Raw genomic sequence first — 12,832 nt, 5'->3', positions numbered from 1 at the left:
ACTTTGAAGTTCATTTTAATGAAACATATTTTATTCTCTTAAAATTTTTATTTGATCCTATTCTTTTTTTTTATAGTATCTTTATTTAAACACCATGATTACAAACATGACTGTAGTTGGGTTTCAGTCACAAAAAGAATACCCCCCCTTCACCAGTGCAACATTCCCACCACCAATGCCCCCCATCTCCCTACTCTTGCACCCCTTGCTAAATGTGTATATTTAAACATTCATTTATCCAATACAAGGCAGCAAGAGAGAAAGTAAAAATTGAAAAGGATAGATATTTCACCCTGGTTTAGAGAATCCTGTGGTATCTGTATTGCCCTCAGAGACACTCTTCTCATTGGAATCTAAAATCAGCTAAAGTATTTGATACAAACCTTATTTCTTTTCATCTACTTCTCTTTTCAGTTTCCCACCTCTCTCCAACTCCGAGAACTTCCAATAAGATTAATATAAAAGCTATTCAAATTTAGCATGGATATAATTCTTTGAGTTCCTTTTATGATCCTATTATTCTCGTTTGGTTTATTCCTAAAATCTGCTTCACTAACATTAAGAGAGCAGCTCCAGAAATTTAGTTTAGTATTCTAAGTAGTTTAGAATTTAGTATTTAGTATCCTAAATACATTCTTTTACTTGTGATAACTATCCCTTTATATTTAGTGATTTTCTTATAGACAGCTTTTTTATTTCTCCCTTGTGTTGTTTTTTTCTCCTTTTTCTTTTCTTATTAATTTATTGTTCTAAGATTAGCCTTTGTTTATTGTGTACACATGTAAATTTTTTCTGTATCTCTCTTTTGGCATAGTCTCCTTCAAATTGTACGTCACTTGTTCTTAAACATAAACATTTTTCTTTCTATAAATCCTGCTGTACTTAGACCTTAAATCTCCATATGAAAAAATGGCTTTTTGATTCACTTTACTTTTTTCTCTTTCTCAGGTAGAAGAATCCTGTGTACTTCTTTACGATCATAAATAGAACTAACTTTTCTACTCTCAAAACTGATTTTTTAACACCGCATTCTATTGAGTCATTGAGTCTGTCAAAGTTGGGCTCCCTAAGAAACCCTGCAATGTTTCTAGTGTCTTTATTTTTATTTTACTTATCAAATTACTATAGTGTGGTATCCAACAAAAGTTCTTTATTAAAACAACGTTTGAAATATCAGACTGGCATATCAACTATCATATCTAATGCAAAGCTTTTGATTCCAGTAATAGGATAGGATAATTAATTTACAAACGCCTTCAGTTATAGAAATTTATAGAATTGTAGATTGTTTTGTTTTGAATTTAAGGTATATACATTTACTTACAGTAATACATATCTGAAATATATAACATTATAAATGGACTCTTGAGAGTGAATGGAGGCAAAGCTTAGCATGTGGGAGAGTGAGGAATCAAGGATACATGTTTTGGTGAATGGATAATCTAGAACTCAAGCCTGCTGCAGGTATGCATAGAATTTGCCTTCCTCTGCCTTGGACTCTGCCAAAAACTGGAAATAGAACCTACATAAAATTTATAACAAGTCAAGCCTTTTATATTTGTTGCAGTAATTTTTGTGAAGTAGCAGAAAGGTAACCTTGAGAAAAGAGTGCTACCTCCTTCCTGCTTAACCCATCTCAGTCACCAAGGGAGATGCCTGGTGGGATAGGAACGATAAAGTTGCCCATATGCACATATGCAGAATGAATCTTAGTTCCATCAGCCCTGCATAGAAGCTGTCAAGCTGCACACAAAGTCCACTTGATCTACACAGTGTGGTAACCTGGTCTCCCAGTCTTGGGGGGCATGAATTCAGATAGAAAATTGTTCTTTTCAGGAAACAAAAGGTCCTAATCTCTTGCCAGGTTGTCCAGGATCTTTCTGGACATAAATAATTTCAGGAGGAGAGGAACAGTGAAGGATATTGGTTTTATTTAGAGAAATACTTAGGGAAATTGGGAAAGAAGAGAGGAAACGTTAGGAGAGAAAGATAGGAGAGGAGAAAGAGAGAGGAAGGGAGGGAAAGAGTAAGTAAATTTTTTTGAGTAAAAGTTAATTTATGTTATTAGAAGAAAGGAGGCTTGAACTTTTGTTGGTCTTCCCTTATTTTTAATCAATACACTACCTTTATTTTTTAAGCATCTCCTTTTATGAGAGGCCAACTCTTCTTTTTCTGCTTGTGAGTGGTGTCTCATTTTCTTCTTTTCCAAAGAGCTTGCTGTTTACATCTGATTCTAGGTAGCAGTGAGTAACTATGCTTTAGGCTAGTGAGTAATTATGCAATTCCTTCGTCGTTTTATTATTTAAAAAAAAAAAAAGGCTCATTGGGGCCCGAGAGATAGCACGGCGGTAGGGCTTTTGCCTTAGATGCAGAAGGCCAGTTTGAATCAGACTGTTCGAATCCGGGCATCCCATATGGTCCCCTGAGCCTGAGCGATTTCTGATCCTCTGATCATAGAGCCAGGAGTAACCCCTGAGCGCTGCCGGATGTGACCCAAAAAACAAAAAAAAGTAAATAAAATAAAAGCTCATTGCCAATGAGAAGGAGAGGAAGAGAGGTGTGCACAAGTGAAACAAATTTTATGAAACTGAAATCATGCTATACAATGTTTTACTAAATAGACACAAGAATTTTTAAAATGAGTTCAGTGGGCTAACAGAAACCAGTGTATACTATTTTAGGGAATATGCAATAGAAACTTTCAAGGAGTTCTATGAATAAAGTTACTACAAAAGTAAATTTCTATTGAGAAGGTATGAAAAATACAAGACCTTAGAAAAATCAGTAATAACAAAGCAAAAATTAAGTAAATACACACACCTACTTCTATAAAAATAAAAAGTAATCTGATATGCTTAAGCTAAATAAAATTTTAAAATAATACAGTTACAGTTAAGAATTGAATAGAGAATTGAGTTAAAATAGAAATATTGAGAGAAATTAGAATTGGAAAATATAAAAATATATTAATGTAGGTCTTAGAAATTCTAAGTTATTCCTTTAAAGAAGATAGTATTCAAGAAAGTTGGGTTTCTGTGACTAATTTTATATTGAGGGAATACTTCCTTCCATGACTTGCTCAGGAAACCATAAGGACTACTTCTAATGAAGTACATGGACCTGAAATTATGGTGCTTGTGCCCTCAATGCAATGTTGCTTAGCCCTATGATTCTAGGGCCCACCTAATAATATCCACTATTCTACATGGAACTGTGCTGTGCCAGGGATTGCATTCAAAGGTCTTGACATGCAAGACATGCATTTTGATCACTTTTATTCTGTGACTTCCATAGTGATATAAGTGACTTAATGTGAATAGTCTAGAGAAGAGAATCTGCTGCTTTCTTTCTATTCACCTCTTCCACCTGGGAATGGCTGGGGAAATCTAGGGCTGTGGGACTTGTTCTTTGTGAGAAAGTAAGTCAATCCTAGATCTTGTCCAGGCCTTTCAGATCCATTGCCATCCCACTGAAATGAACTTAAGGAGACTTTGGAGTTTATTGAGATCACCCATTCTATGGGATTCTTACATTAAAAATTTAATGTAAAACATTAAGCCAGTAAAGACCATATTTGTAAATTTATTGGCTGTGGGAAGAATGATCAACTCAATTATGTGGTCATGGAATTGCAGGGTTGAAATCTGGCAGATATTTGCTGTAACCAATCCCGGGGTACATTCACCATTAGTATTACTCTTTGGTTGGACAGACAGATTTTGGAGTCTCTTGAGAAATGAACTTCAGGAAACATCAGTGAAGTAAAAAAAAAAAACATTTTTATTGGAGGTTATGAGGAAGCAGAGGGAGAAGATAACAAAGAGAGTAACTCGCTCAAGGGAGTGCCTATCCATGTCCCGGACTTAAAGTATGAATATATGCACATCAAGAGGAGGATGCAGGCAACATGTGCTTGTAGACACATAGGGGAACTGGGGCTCAACCTGGGTCTGTCACGTGCATGGAAAACATTCTACACACTGTATTATTTCTCCTGTGGCAATTATGATGCATATTTATCTCCCAATCATAGTTTCTAAATTCCATTTTCCAACCAAGGAAACTGGTATTCCTTAGAGAAGTGGAAGCAGGTGCCTAGCTGGGTCACTTGGCAAATCCTCCACTGTGGGAGTGGCGTATGATTGTGTTGATGTTAGTTTCTTTAGTCTTTGGTGAACCTAGCCTTGCCTTGCCTTTCCTTGCCTCCCCATTCCTTCCCTTGCCCCTTCCCCTTTTCACTCCTTCTGTCCCTCCCTTGATCCTTTCCTCTGCTTTGGCCATACACAGCTATGTTCATGGCTTCTTGCTCTGTGTTTAACAATCATTCTTGGTCATATGTAAGGCAAGAAAATTAACTCCTATGTCTTCCCTCCAGCCTGTTCAGTATACTCCTAAGATTTGTTTTTACCTTAAGGCTTGGGTGATTTAAGGAAATTCTGTAAATACCTATAGAATATACTTTAAAACACTGAAGATCCAAGAGCAAATCAAATAAGAGCCATACTGAAAACTGCAAGCTAGACATAATTGAGCCTACTCTCAAATTAGATGAAAGGAAATAGTGAAAAGTTATCTATTGAGAGGGTAGAGAATTCTCTCTAGAGTAATGTATCATTGGGAACTCTTGTGATTTTTTTAAATACCATATTGTATTCAATAAGAATTGAATTCACTTGTATTCACTAATATGTAAAGTCAGTACCACACACCAATATTTAAGAAGCCAAAACAATAACGACAGAAACTTAAGATATTCTGATCCTGGATTTGGCTTGCCAATACCTCAAAATGGCTGTCATTGATAAGTATTTTTGAGAAAATAGAGAACAAGTAGGAAAAAATACATGATCTCATCAGATCACTAGATTTTGTTTTTAAAAAAGCATAAAAAATTCTAAGTCAGGGCCCGGAGAGATAGCACAGCAGTGTTTGCCTTGCAAGCAGCTGATCCAGAACCAAAGGTGGTTGGTTCGAATCCCGGTGTCCCATATGGTCCCCCTTGCCTGCCAGGAGCTATTTCTGAGCAGACAGCCAGGAGTGACCCCTGAGCACCGCCGGGTGTGACCCAAAAACCAAAAAAAAAATTCTAAGTCTGAAAATACAATCATTGATAATTCACAGATGAATTTACTTACAAGTTAGATGTAGCAGAAAATATTTTTAAAGAACTAAAGACTTGTTAGCATAAAATACTCAACTTGAAGTACAAAATAATAACAAAATTAAAAATTACAGGACAGAATTAGGGAAATGGAACTCAGGAACAAAGAAATTAACCATACATGTTGTCACAGTCTAGAAGACTAAGGTATGAAACATTTGAGTAATAGGTCTATAGATCTGAGCTGTATAAAATTAAGATTTTATGTAAGATTTTCTTTTTCTTTTCTTATCTTTTTTTTTTTTTTTTTTTTTTTTTTTTGGATTTTGGGCCACATCCGGTGTTGCTCAGCGGTTACTCCTGGATTGGGGGACCATATGGGATGCCGGAAGCTTGAACCACGTCATCCTAGGTTAGACGTGTGCAAGGCAAACACCTTACCGCTTCACCACTGCTCCTGCCCCAATATTATGTAAAGTTTTAACAAAGTCAAGCAGAAAATATTAAAAATTATCCAGTATTGAAAAGATATACTGCCTTCTAATTATGGCAGTCTTTTTCAAAAGAAACACTGAAAGCTGATGAAAATGAAGGTATCCTGACAATGCTGAGGTTAGGGTGAGGGATGCAAACCTAGAATTTTGTATTCACCAAAATATTCTTCAAGATTTATATTATCAAAAGTTTTAGACTAAATTATTTTGTTGACAACAACAGCATAAGCATAAGGAATATGATTCCAGTTGGAAAAAATAAAATTATAGGAACTAAGAACAATGGAAAGGAAAATGTGATATAAAATTTGACAGTAAAATAATAGTTTTACGGGGCCGGGTAGGTGGCGCTGGAGGTAAGGTGTCTGCCTTGCAAGCGCTAACCAAGGAAGGACCACGGTTCGATCCCCCGGCGTCCCATATGGTCCCCCCAAGCCAGGGGCGATTTCTGAGCACATAGCCAGGAGTAACCCCTGAGCGTCAAACGGGTGTGGCCCAAAAACCAAAAAAAAAAAAAAAAAATAGTTTTACATTGATATTTTAAATTATATAGAATTTAAATATCTAATAACACAAATGAAACTAAATGTCAATCATAAAATAATTAATATACAATTAATATATGAATTAATATACACTAAATATACTAATTAATAGATTAAGATTATGTTGTACATCTTGTTATTGATATTATTGATAATTGATATTGTTATTATATTTTCCAGTAATATATTCCTAACTGATTTATTAAATAAAATAAATCAGTCTCTACTTAAAAAAAACCTCTATAGTTTAAATGTTTTTAAATTTATTAAAAAAGAGCTAGAGCGGTAGTATAGTGAGACGGGCGTTTACCTTGCATGCAGGCTGACCCAGATTTTATCCACAGAATCCCAAATAGTCACCTGAGCACAGACAGAAGTGATTCCCTAGTGCAGCTCTGGGAATAAGCCAAACCCTTAGCACAATCAGATATGCCCAAAAACCAAAATAATAATAAAAAATAAGTTTATGGGAAAGACTGAAGACCAAAAATAAAGATATCCCTGAGGAATAAGGTGAAGAAACTTGTTCTATCACATGTCAAATCTTTATTTAAAAAAAAAGATGTAGTGATTATTGGGGCCAGAGCAATAGCACAATAAATAAGGTGTTTACCTTGTACATGGCTGACCCTGGTTTGATCCCTGGCATTGTATATGGTCCCCTGAGCCCAAAAGAAGTATTTCTGAGCATAGAGCCAGGAGTAACCCCTGACCACCACCGGCTGTGACCCATACAAACAAAAAAGATTCATTTATTAGCACAGATGGCACAAAATTATAGTTACCTCAAACAGTCCCAAACACATGTAAGTTATAGTATAAAACAGGCCTTACTGTAGCTGTTGAAAAATGGTTAATTATTAAATAAAAGGTCACTTGATAATCTACAAGAAAAATGAGATTGTATCCCTACTTCATTATCTTTTCTATCTCCCTCTCCACCTCCTCTTTATAAATACACACACACACACACACACACACACCACACACACACACACACACGCTGTAACTCATAAGTTTTTCAAGAAAAGACCGAAAAGAGAAAGGTAAAGATCTTAAATTCATAGGATAAAAATGGAAAAATACTTTATGACATAAGGGACTGAAGGATTTCTTCAATAAGATGCACTTAAGAAGCCCAAGGATTTGGCTTACTGATATAGTGCCTCCTTGCTGACATGTAGTTATGAGCTTTATCCCAGATACCACCTCTTACTGTGCAGTGTGGTCACCTGCACTGCTATGATTCGTCAGTAGCATATTGTATGCTCTCTATTGTAAAACAACCAAGTATATGCAAGTACTGCAACTATTTGTCTTTCCCTAAAAATCACAGCAACCAAATGTGTGGCCTTTGCAACCCCAGAAATCACAGCAGCAATAAAGCAAAGGGAGAAAAAAAATACACACTTAAGAATTTATGTTCATTCAAAAACTCCACCAAGAAAATAAAGATATTCTCATATAGGTATCAATATATAGAACTTGACAGGATTTGAAACTTCTAGTGGATCTGAAACTTCTACAAAACTTTAAAAATTAAGATGTCATGGCTGGAGTGAAAGCACAGTGGGTAAGGTGTTTTCCTTGCATGCTGCCAACCTGGGTTCAATCACTGGCTTCCCTTATTGTCCCCCAAGCCTGCCAAATGTGTTTTCTGAGTGCAGAGACAAGTGCCTCTGTGCCTCTGAGTGTGGCCCCGTAACCCAAAAAAATTAAAAATTAAGATTCAACAAAAAATTTAATAGAAAACTCATCAAAATGTGTATTACTCCAAAGAAGGAAATGACTGGCCATATATAATTTATGATTATCAATTTTAAAAATAGAATAGGGGCTGGAGAGATAGCATGGAGGTAAGGCATTTGCCTTTCATGCAGAAGGTCATTGGTTCAAATCCCAGCGTCCCATATGGTCCCCTGAGCACTGCCAGGTGTGACCCAAAACCCCAAACCCCCCCCAAAATAGAATAATGCATGTTCTAACCATGAAGTACTATTTATACTTAGTATGGACATACATTTGAAGTCTAGTACAAGTGAATTATAGGCATAATATTGATTATAAAATACATTAACATTATTCTCTATGCATGTTGAGGGTGGGATTGGCAGTCACACATGGTAGTTACACATTGTCAGAATGTACTTTAGACTGCCCAGTGTACCATATGCAGTGCAGAACAAGTAATAGGCCTTGTATTATATCTCTAATCCCACATTCTATGCATATTTAATACTAAGTCATTGGGGTTATAAATACTTAATAGAAAATAATCTGTACCATTTAAGTAAAACAATGAAATAAAAATTCAGGATAGCAATTACTTATAGTAGTATAACTACAATTGAGACACATTGCCTAGTTAATGTATAGGTTATCCATGTTTGACAGAAAAATTTATGATGTAAAATAACATTTATATACAAATCTTTTAGAAAACTTGAAATAGCATAGGCATGATAATATGCTCCAATTGCCTAGCACAAGACTTCCCCTGACTTTGTTTGAACTTCTGGTTATTATTCTTATCCACATGATTATGCTCGCTCAGTACTTTGATATATTCCAGTAGCTTACTGTATGGAGGAATAAATAACTCCTCTAAGGGAATTACACACATTACTTCTTCTGTGGTCTTTTGGTCAGAAGGTAGTCATTTTTTAGATGCAAGGAAACCTACAAATGTGAAATCAGGAATTCTAGGATGAGAATAAAAGTACAGATAATGGGAGGAAAGTAGAAATCTCTGCCATATGTTTATAAAGGCAGGGTAGGAAAAGGCCTCAGAGGTATTGATATTGTTCTGTTTCTTAAAGTAGGATGGTGAGTACAGGTGTTTTAAAAATTGTTACTTTAGGGCCAGAGAGATAGCATGGAGGTGGGGCATTTGCCTTGCATGCAGAAGGTTGGTGGTTCAAATCCTGGCATCCCATATGGTTCTCTGAGCCTTGCCAGGGACGATTTCTGAACATAGAACCAGGAGTAACCCCTGAGCACTGCTGGGTGTGACCCAAAACCAAAATAATAAATAAATAAAAATTGTTACTTTCTTATAATTGAACATTCCTTTGTATATTTGTATATGTGATTATTAATGTTGAAAAATTCAATGACTATTTTTCAGGATTTAGTTTGTTTGAATCTTATGCATCTTATGGTATTATTGATCACATGCTCTATACATTTGCATTTTCTTATTGGCAAGTCTCTTGGTTTTCTCTTATTTCTCCATCTATTCCTTTTCAGCTTCCTGGGCTTCACTTTCTCTGCTGAGGAAAAAAGACCTTTTCCTAGAAGCCCCTCACTTGTCTCCATAATTACTTAGGATAGTTTCAAATTGGCTAATGGGTTTCCTGGATTTGGAAAATTGCAAGAGAAAACTAATTATATGATAAATATTCAGATTTTATCACCTTTTATTCATAATGTTCTAGATATATATGAAAAAGAGGTTAGCACTTTTTTCTATGTAATTAAAAATAAATGTTCCTTATAATTATCTGAACATATTAAAAAAATGCTTAGTTGGTCAAAGTATCAGTTTATACTTCAAAGGTAAGAAACATGGGCCCGGAGAGATAGCACAGCGGCGTTTGCCTTGCAAGCGGCCGATCCAGGACCAAAGGTGGTTGGTTCGAATCCCGGTGTCCCATATGGTCCCCGTGCCTGCCAGGAGCTATTTCTGAGCAGACAGCCAGGAGTAACCCCTGAGCACCGCCAGGTGTGGCCCAAAAACAAACAAAAAAACCCAGCAACTATGCTCATTATACATATAACCACTAGATACCACAGGAGTAAATCTTGTACATAATTCCCATTTTTAATCATGTAACAATATGTTGGATTTCTTTTTGTTTTATTTTTATTATTTTTTGTTTTGTGTTTTTGGGTCACACCTGGCAGCACTCAGGGATTACGCCTCGCTTTATGCTCAGAAATCGCCCCTGGCAGGCTCGGGGGACCATATGGGATACTGGGATTCAAACCACCGTCCTTCTGCATGCAATCTAACGCTCTACCTCGATGCTATCTCTCCGGCCCCGTTTTCTTAATTTTTTAATAAGAATTCATCGATTTACTTAACCACTCAGAATAATTGCTTTATTTAGCATTTCTTATAGGTAGGGATGACTGACCAATGTTATTACCAATAGAATGTAAATAATACAAGTCTTTAGTAGATAAATTTTAGCATATATTAAAAGGGATCATTTTTTTCTCAAAGAAATAGGCTCAAGCTAAAATGCTTGAAGTTTTATTCATATGTTTTTTTTAAAAGATAAAAATTCAGTTGGTAAGCATTTATGCTTTGGTTGTACTTTTTTTTTTTTTTTTTTTTTTTTTTGGTTTTTGGGCCACACCCGTTTGACGCTCAGGGGTTACTCCTGGCTATGTGCTCAGAAATCGCCCCTGGCTTGGGGGGACCATATGGGACGCCGGGGGATCGAACCGCGGTCCTTCCTTGGCTAGCGCTTGCAAGGCAGACACTTTACCTCCAGCGCCACCTACCCGGCCCATTGGTTGTACATTTAAGCTTCAACTGTATTGTAGTATAGGATTAAGTACATTAAAATATCTATCTTGAAGGAGTTATTGGTCAGTAATAAATCTAGTGGAATGGTATGCCCAAAATACTGTGAAAACATGGAGGGCAAATGCCAACAATGACTCAAAGTCAAGAAAGTTCACAAACCTTATTTAAGTTTATAAAAATAAACTATTTAAAAATAGTAACTAAAGAGTTCAATAATTACAGACCCTTAAAATATCAATAGTTAGAAAAGAGAAAATCATCCTTAATGCTACTTACTGTAGAAGGTAAATGTAAGTATGGGGAGGTGGGGCTGGAAAGAGTAGGGTACGTGCTTGCCTTTCATGTGACTGATCCAGGTTTGGTTCCCAGCATCCTAGGAGATCCCTCAAACTCCACTAGGATTAATTCCTGAGTTGTATCAGGAGTGATCCCTGAGTGATACCTGAACACTGCTAGGTGTGGCCTCCCCTAACATAAAAAAAATGTGGGGGAAAAGTATATTAAGTCATAATAGTTATATAAAACTATTTCACCAGTTTTTGAACTACCGACTTCCAGCAATTAGGAAGCAAATGCCTCTCTGGCAGTCGGAAGCTACAGCAGGCAACACGGGGAGGACATGGCTCCATGTGCACTTCGCTTGTCCAAATCACAGACCAAAGTGGTGTCTCGGAAACAACACCCTCCCTCTCGACTATTTCTAAAACATAAAAGGGACTCAGATGTATTCCCTTAACATCTATAACTCTTTTCGAACATACTCATATAGTGAAAATTTTGCCCACTGGTTTTGTTATTTGATTGTTTAATTTTCTCCCTTTGAGATCTGTTTATAAGCAATACTGGTATAAGAGTATCTCTGTATAGATTTCATGTTTGAACCAAGTTACGGGGAATGTTGGACTTCATCCATCGGCCCCCAGAAGCACCAACATATATTGTGGCATTGCTTCTCTTTTGCATAGGCACATTAAAATGGGAAATAATACATATGCAAACAAGTTTTTATCTAATAGAGATGGGAACACAATTTAGTAATGTAATTAGGCCTTTTACCCTGAACATTGGCATGATTTGGCTCAGGCCTCAGAAGAATGGGCATCGCCCACACTCACCTGAACAATGGATACCATCTATGGAAACAACCACAATTGTCTATAACATTACCAGGATCCAAGCCTCTCCAAAGAGTGCTCTCAACACCCAGACAACTCAGCAACAGCCTGCTTGCAAGGCAGATCGCTCCACATTTAATGGTATGCTGAAACTAGAGGATGCTCCACATCAGCCTGACATCGATGAAAGAAATGTACAGAATCGAGAATCTTTAATTTAAGAACCTGATACCAACAATAGCTAAAGTGTGAAAAAGTTTCACCAGGACCATGGAGAAAGACTTGGGTTGGACAGACTGGAACCGAGAGTTGGTCTATTGATCTAATGCCAATAAACTTCTGGGGTGAGGCCTTTTTGTAATCAGGCCAAGGATTTTTTTCTGTTTTCCCCATATTTTTCTGGACCTATGTAAACAACGGCGATTGCCACTATCACACCTTTACTATATTTTTTTATTCTTATCCTTTAAGGAAAAAAATACAATTTACTGAACTTAAAAACAAATAACTGTAGTAGAATGCCTGTCTCGAATACAGGCAGGGAATGGGAAGGGGGAGGGGGAACGTTACACTGGTGAAGGGGGGGTGTTCTGTTTGTGACTGTAACCCAACTATGATCATGTTACTTAAATAAAAAATATTTAAAAATTAAAAAAAAAACTATTTCACCCGTTTCATAATTTTCATTAATTGCATGCTAATAGCTATAAAACAATAATCCAGTATTTTAAAAGTTTGTATATGTTAATGTAATAATATAACTATATATCTAGTTACTGCTTTTTTTTAGATTCCTACGCTCAGAGTATAACTACCGAAGACCCAAAATTCTATAAATATAGTTAATGTTTCTATCTTTAATAAACTTTGCTAAATGAAAACATGTAAAACACTCATAGAATTTCACTACTATTTTCATGTAGAAACTGTCTTACATTAGAATTTAAGGTCAAGATTCCAATTTTATTTATTATGATAAATTGTAAGAAAGAAGACAATTCAATCTTAATGACTATCATCTTTACACCTACTGATTTACT

At 36.1% G+C, this 12,832-nt stretch overlaps 1 protein-coding gene across 1 annotated transcript in view; it reads left to right on the top strand.

The window, feature by feature from the left end:
- The window catches only part of KANSL1L (KAT8 regulatory NSL complex subunit 1 like), a 107,401-nt gene that overhangs the window by 70,414 nt on the left and 24,155 nt on the right, over positions 1-12,832 (top strand).

This window comes from Suncus etruscus, chromosome 1, assembly GCF_024139225.1.
Source record: "Suncus etruscus isolate mSunEtr1 chromosome 1, mSunEtr1.pri.cur, whole genome shotgun sequence".
Taxonomy (NCBI): Eukaryota; Metazoa; Chordata; class Mammalia; order Eulipotyphla; family Soricidae; genus Suncus; species Suncus etruscus.
Note: the sequence above shows the minus strand (reverse complement) of the source record. Positions and strands in the feature narration are given on the sequence as shown.